Source organism: Lynx rufus, unplaced genomic scaffold (assembly GCF_022079265.1).
Source record: "Lynx rufus isolate CCGP_SWC_20201006 ecotype Redwood Valley unplaced genomic scaffold, mLynRuf1.p SCAF_3, whole genome shotgun sequence".
NCBI lineage: Eukaryota > Metazoa > Chordata > Mammalia > Carnivora > Felidae > Lynx > Lynx rufus.
The window spans coordinates 129,583,289-129,591,142 of NW_025814845.1; the positions used below are offsets into that span (position 1 = coordinate 129,583,289).

Genomic DNA, 7,854 nt, shown 5'->3' on the forward strand with positions numbered 1-7,854 from the left:
CTCTTAATACCATCACTATGGGATTAGGAATTCAACATATGAGTTTGGGGGAGGACACACACATTCAATGCATAACATTCTGCCTAAATGTGTTACTAAGAAAGCCTGAATATATAGGTGCACTTGCACGCACACACGCGAGAATAGGAAAAATAGTCACATCAAATTGCAGTGCAATATAATGTGCATTGTCAGAGTTTTCATGAAATAACTTTAGCAATTCGGGTTTACCTCAATAGCTTGTGAGTGTAGTATTAATATAATTTGACGAACCAAATATTTTTGGGATTAGGGTGTATTTTGTGTTTAGGAAAGAAAAATGTATCACTGTTTTTCAAAATACAAGAAAAAGAAAATTTGACAAAATTAGTTTTGACTGGAGTAAGCAGAATGAAACGATGATTTACAGAAGGTGCCATAAAGATTGCCCATGGTAGATATCTCTGAGTGTTTATAAATAGGGCTTCTACAAGGTTAAGACCCAGCGCCCTGTACTTTCTGAGAAATCTCATCCATTAACATGGCCCTGAAGGCGCTTGGTCTAGATCTAACTTTTTCTTTGGTGCTAGTATCCTTCAGTGGTTCCCCAGGGCCCATGCATTCATTGGCAGAATAAAAGCCAAATTCTTAGCTCGATCAAGGCCCTCCTCCAACAAGGTGCTATTCCCACGTGACCAAACTCTCCCCATCATCTTTTCTACTCAGCAGCACCAAACCGTGGCTACTCTCAGAACACAGTACACACTTTCTCACCTTTCGTTTCCCTCTCACTGTGCATCTGGGCATGTCTGTTTCCCCTTCTTTCATGCAAATCTCATTCGAATGTTTCTGTAAAGCTTCTTCAAAGCTCCATCCTCACCCCTCACCCTAGTCAGAATGAGCAGCCTTTCTTCTTTTTTTTTTTTGTTTATTTTTTTTTTAATTTATTTGTTTATTTTGAGAGAGAGAGAGAGTGAGCAGGGGAGGGGCAGAGAGAGAGAGAGAGAAAAAAAAATCCCAATCAGGCTCTGCGCTGTCAGCTTGGAGTCTGGTGCGGGGCTCAAACCCACAAACCTTGAGATCATGACCTGAATCGAAGTCAAGAGTGGGACACTCAATCCACTGAGCCACCTAGGTGCCCCTCCTAATGGCGTTTCTGAGTGGACCTTTCATGTGGTACTTGTTTTATGACATTTCACATTCCCCTTATCACTGATATTTTTCCCCACCAAAATGAAGCACCCAAAATGTTTGAGCACCAAAATAGGCAACCAAAGCATGTGTACAAAGAAATTACCCAGGATGCGTCTTCATATCTGTAAATATCTTAAGCAAAAATTATATATCATTCATATCAGAAATTGCTGGTTATTTACTTACTGTCAAGTCAGCTCCAGACCCATCCTTCTGTCCTCTACTCTGTAATGCTGTGTGACTGTGGGTCAAGAAACCATTTCCTAGGCTTTTTGTCAACTGGCTTCTAGTTACATTCTGCTAACAGGACGCACCATTGGCAAATCACAAGGCGGGCCGATGGGAGAAGCCAGTGTTTGTTCTCTACCCTTCTCTCTCCCCTTCTTTCTTATAGAGGTGCTCCTGGGGGCTATGTCCATTCCAAGTAAGGTTGCCAGACTCAGCAAATAAATACAGGACACCCAACTAAATTTGAATTTAAGGTAAGCAATGAATAATTTTTATACTATAGGTAATAACGTTTGGAACATACTTATACTAAAAAGTCATTTGTTGTTCACCTGAAATTCACATTTGTGCTGTATTTTATCTGGCATCACTAATTACAAGGTCTCAGCATTTTAATGATCTTCTCTTATGCTACTTTCCACTGGATCGTGCCCATTTCTGAGTCTTTGAGGATCCTGCTCTATAAACTAGGTTGCTTTTTTACTTCTCTTGTTGATGGCTTAGGATTCAGCTTTCTCCAGTGTGTTGATTACCACTTGTCCAGATGCCTTCTTTTTTCTTTTCTAAGTTTTTTATTAAATTCTAGTTAGTGAGCATACAGTATAACATTAGTTTCAGGTACACTTGTTTCCAAATTTTGTTTCTCCTTTTTCTCTTTGCTTATTCCTGTCTTTGTGGTTTTATGACTAAAACAAAAACTACCATCATTTCAATGAGGTTTTGAGGAGAAGCAAATTGGATGTAGATGTTCAATCAACTACCTTTAAAGAAGCCTATATACTTATTTAATATGTTCTTGCAAATTTTTCTTTCTATTTTGGCCATTTTTCTACATTAGCATGTTAAAAATTTTTTTAATGGCAGCATATTATTCCCTGTGCCACATTATGCATGCACTCTAACTTACTACTAAACTAATTTTTATTAAATGAATTATAAATTATTGTCAGCGTTTGAGAACTGGGAGATAAAGACTAGCTTTTATTCCATGAATATGTCTGTACATGGAACAGTGATGTATCGGTGAGGAAATAACTAATAGATATGATTAGCTGGGTGATATTTTCCATTTTGACTGCAAGTAGTTACTGTTTCCAATGAAATGAAAGGTGAAGGACTCACTTTAGCCTCTACTTTCTACTCCTTCATACTTTGTTATCCTTTGAGATCTATATTAAGAAGATTTTTTATTAAGATGATGCTATATATTCTGAACATTTCCCCCCAATATTCTGTGGCTATCTTTCTACGTCAACTAAATGTCTACTATATTCTTTGCAAGAGAAGCATATTATTTATTTTTACTGAAAAACATGTATTAACCAGTCCTCTATTCGTGGGCAGATGCTTTTATACCAAAAGATGTACATTAAAAGGGTCTATCATCTACCCAAGACCCTATCCCATTTCAAACAGGTATCAGTGTTGTTTCTTGTATGTCCTTCAACATGTATTGATGCAATGGCATTTATATTAGTAAATTACACATTTAGATGAGTGGTAAATAATGTTACACATTGACTAGTACACAGCTTTTTTATTCCAATATAATACTGAGATATTTCCATATCAGAGCCCATACTGAATTTCCACATGAAACCATATCTGTTTCTGAGCTGTCTATTCTGTTCTGACTTAATTTTTTATTTCTGCAATAAACAACTCTGATGTAATTATCTGCATTTTATAACTGGTAGAATGGACACACCCACCTCTTACGATTCTGCTCTTTCAAAAATTTCTAACACATTTTGTTATCTTTTATCACATAAACTTGATCATCAATTTGTAAAGTTCTTCCCACAAAAGTCACTAAAAGTCTGATTGGAATCATAGTAAACTTACACATTAATTTTTATAGAAATGGCATATTTAAAATTTTGTGGGTTTTTTTCTTCCAGGGGCACAGTGTGTCTTTCCATGTATTAAGATTCTCAATAGGGTTTTATAGTTTTTGTTTATTTATATAGTTTCTACATTTTCTGTTTATGGTATAGGTTGTGTTCATGGTGGAAGGTGATTGGTTTTTAGACGATATAAAACAGCTCACTGCTGTTTTTAAGATAAACTATTAATTTTCACATGTAATATTTTTCTTGTGTGGAATCATTTTACAGGGCACTTTCGTTTTAACAGTTTTTCTGTTGCTTGCTTTGTATGCTTTCTCTATAAATCATTATAATTTGACTTTCCTTATTTCTTATTTTTTTCTTATCCCATTAGTTCAATTAGTTCCCAGAACCACACTGAATTTTTAAAATCGAGTGCAAACATTCTTTTATTTTTCCTGACTTTAATTATTCCTGTGCCTGTCTCTATGCTCCACTGTGAAAAATGATTTAGTGCTCCTTCCTAATAATTACTCTTCAAGAAATTATTGACATCTCTCCCCCACTCTTTCTCACAGAAGTTTGGCTGACGTTTTTCTTGAATTTTGTCAAACGATCTTTCTGCATGTTATTAGCGCGATGATCTTATTCATCCGAAGAAATCAAATGCTCATTTAACAACTGTTGCATTGCTGAAAATGGAATCATAGGTCACAGTCTTTATTTTGTCCTATTTCTTTCCAGCCAAATAATCCTGAAGTTTCCACATCGCTTGCTTCCTTTTCATACAGAGGTCAAGACTTCACTGACACTGTGAGAGTCTGGCCTTAGAGCCCACAGACTACAGAGAACAGCCACCAAAGCCCCAACTATCCCTGAGGTAAGAGGCTTGGTCTGCAGTGAGGAATGGTGAGGCTCCCAGCATGGCTGGTGCTTTTTTAACTTAGTCAGTCCTTATTTTTGGTGGGTATCTATTATTCAAAACCTTCTCATGATAAAGAGTGTCTTATTAAAATTATCTTGCCCATAGGGGTGCCTGGGTGGTTCAGTCGGTTAAGCGTCTGACTTCGGCTCAGGTCGTGATCTCACAGTTCATGGGTTCAAGCCCTGCATCAGGCTCTGTGCTGACAGCTCAGAGCCTGGAGCCTGCTTCTGATTCTGTGTCTCCCTTTCTCTCTGCCCCTCCCCCACTTGTGCTTTGTCTCTCTCTCTCTCTCTCTCAAAAATAAATACACATAAAATTTTTTTTTTAATTATCTTGCTTGTCCAGGTTAACAGAAACCATTTTTTTTTGAAAGTTTATTTTTTAAGTAATCTTTGCACCCAAGGTGGGGCTCAAACTCACAACTCCTGAGACCAGGAGTCACATGCTCTTCCAACTGACCCAGCCAGGCATCCCTAACAGAAACCAAGTTGTTCAAGTATGTGCCTATAGTGTGTGCCCACATAAAAATGATCATTTTCAAGGTCTGAACCAACTGTAGTCTCAAAGAATTTCCCAGTTTCCTAGATTACATTCTCCAGTTGCAGTTGCCAGGCCAACTCTATTAAAAGGTCAAGCCTGTTTTCTTCTCACAGAGGCAGAAGTAGCCGAAGTAACAGAAGCCCAGTTCGAATTCCAGTCCAGCTTATCTAGTGACAATGTTAAGAGCGGGTTCATACATTCCCCACTTGTCTATCTGCCTAAATATTCCCCATCCTTCAAAGTACAGTCCAAGACTGAGTTCCTTCACAAACTGCCTTTCTAGATACGCTATCCTCCCCAACCCCCCAAACACTCCCAGGATATAACATCCATTTAACACTTTATTTATGATTCTGGTTGAAAGAAATCTCTTATATTCTTATTCAATCCTTACATAAACATTTATTATTGTCATCCATGATTATAATTCAGCTTGGAAAGTAGATATCACACACTATAATTCTGGTATCTTCTACAACACCTACTAAGTGTATATGAACTAAAAAAAAAAAAATTGTTCAGCAAATATACAGGTCTCCTCAAATCAGTAATTTTCTCTCTTCCTAAAATCTCCCAAATCTCCAAATCCTTGAAGACATTACTAATTTATAAGAATTCACGTAGCAGATATTAATCTAAAAATATGCATTTCCTTAACCTCAAAGTAAATTTAGGCAGATGATTGATAAACAGTAGACAGGTAGTGACATAGATATATAGATTTAAAAATATATGTGTTAAACACTGAATAGCTGGAAAAGGTATATGGACTGAAGCCATTGTTAGAACCAAGGCTACTTTTGGCTAGGAATGCTGTCAGTTCAGGAGAAACATAAATATTTGCTTTACTCTTCCCCTAAAGTGCCCTTTAAATCAATGGAAAGGCAACCCTTCTGGGAATTAATGAGAAATTATAAGAGCGCCATTTGCTAGCAAGAGATTAACACACACACACACCCTGGATTCTCACACTGGCTCCCCTGTTAATCATGCTTTGAGCCTATTAAAGCTGATTCTGCAACTGTAAAATGGGAGTATTGGTCCAACTTACTTCTCAAAAGTCTTGGGGAATCATATGCAATCGTGAACAAGACAGCTGTGTGTAAAATGTAAACATGCAAGGCATCATTAACATAAGACTCACTTTACCAGATCCACTTTTCTTCTTGAGCCTAGTCCAGTAATCACACACCTTTCAACAGTTTTCCATTGTAAATGATGCATATACATACAAGCATATTAATGGCACATACAAGCACATTTATGGCACAAATTCTTAGAACTAGAATTTCTGGGTTAAAAATCATATTCATTTGTAATTTTAAAAAGTATTGCTAATACAAAGTTCTCAATATGAATTTTCTGGGACAGCAAAATAGAAAATTATTTCCTACACTGCCTATACGTATATTATTACCTCTTTTTTTTTTTTTTTAACTTTGACAGTCCTATTGGTGAAAACTGTAGCTTTTATTGTATTTTTAAATTTGGATTTAAGTAAGATTGAGCATGTTATGCTAGGCTATCTTGACCATACACATAATTATCATTTGTTTTTGGGTCTATTTCTGGACTGTGCTCCATTTCATTGATCATGTATCCATACCAGACTAGTTCCCTCCCTCATTTTTTGTTCTTTCAGGATTATCTTAGGTATCATTGCTTTTAAATTTTTCTATAAGAACTAAGAATCAGCTTTTATTCTATAATAGATAAAAAAATACAATATGCAGTTTTACTGGGATTGAGCTAATTTACTAGAATTTAAAGGGAAATGACATCCTGAAGTTTCTTACCCAAGACCATAATATGCCTTTCATTTAATCAAGGCTTCTTTTCCATCCCTAAGGAGGATTTTGAAAATTTCTTCATACAGGACTTACATATTTCTTTTTAATTTTACTCCATCTTTTTGTCATTTTATGAGAGTTTTTTCTTTCCATTAGATTTTACTGCTTACTGATTTCTGAGTATCAGGGTTTTTTTTAAATGTTTATTTATTTATTATTTATTTATAATATGTTTATTTTTGAGAGGCAGAGAGAGACATAGAGCAAGTGGGGGAGGGGCAGAGAAAGAGGGAGACACAGAATCTGAAACAGGCTCCAGCCTCTGAGCTGTCAGCACAGAGCCCGATGAAGGGCTCGAACTCACGATCTGTGAGATGATGACCTGAGCCGAAGTCCAATGCTTAACCGACTGAGCACCCAGGCGCCCCATGAGTATCAGGTTCTGTACCAAGCCCTTACTGAATAGGCTATTGCTTTTAATAGTTTTCAATCAGTTCTCTTAGATTTTCCAGGTGCATAATCAAACTATCTGCAATGATTTTATTTCCTTACTTTCCAATTATTATACCTCCACCTCTACCTTTTTTTTTTTTTTTTTTAGACAGAGAGAGCAAGCATGAGTGGGGAAGGGAGGCAGAGGGAAAGAGAGAGAGAGAGAGAGAGACCTAGAGAATCTTAAGCAGACTCCTCGCTCAGCGTAGAGCTGACATAGGGCTCCATCTCATGACCCTGGGATCACAACCTGAGCCACAATTAAGTCAGTAGCTCAACTGACTGAGCCACACAGATGCCTCAATATACCTCTATATCTTCTAAAAAAAAAACTTCCAGAAAAGCTAGAAAACTCCAGACAAGTCTTAAAAAACCTAATAGTGATGTGGATGGATATCCCTGCCTTGTTTTCAACATTAATAGGAATATTTCTATTAACAACTCATTATAGGGTAATTAAGTTTTTGAAATATCCATCTGTTCCTATGTTAATAGGTCTTATTTTTACTTAATGAAGTATGGATTTCAAATTATATTGAAATACCCCTTTACCATCTATGAAGACGCTCATTTTTCTCCTCATATAAACCAATATGATGAATTATACTATTTCCTAATAATGAAATTTCCTGGCACTCTTGGAATAAACTTCACTTAGGTAAGTGCTGTTTGATTCTTTTATTAGCCTTTAATAATGATTTTTCCATCAGTATTCACAAGCAAGATGAAATCATTTCCTTTATTTGTGCATCATTGGATTTGGATATCTTTGAAACACATTTTAAAACACATAAAATCTTTTCCTTATCTAGATCCTATAAAATTTATAGTGCATTGAAATTAGAATTCCACTTTGAAGCTTAATGCACTTAAGTGA

The 7,854-nt window shown here is 36.3% G+C and overlaps 1 long non-coding RNA gene across 1 annotated transcript; it reads left to right on the forward strand.

Annotated features, from left to right (window-relative positions):
• The first annotated feature begins 1,516 nt into the window (after positions 1-1,516).
• Positions 1,517-7,603, forward strand: LOC124521318 (uncharacterized). The gene is made up of 3 exons (XR_006964448.1): positions 1,517-1,655; positions 3,975-4,110; positions 7,473-7,603. It is a non-coding gene; the product is annotated as an uncharacterized LOC124521318 (long non-coding RNA).
• Positions 7,604-7,854: the final 251 nt, after the last annotated feature.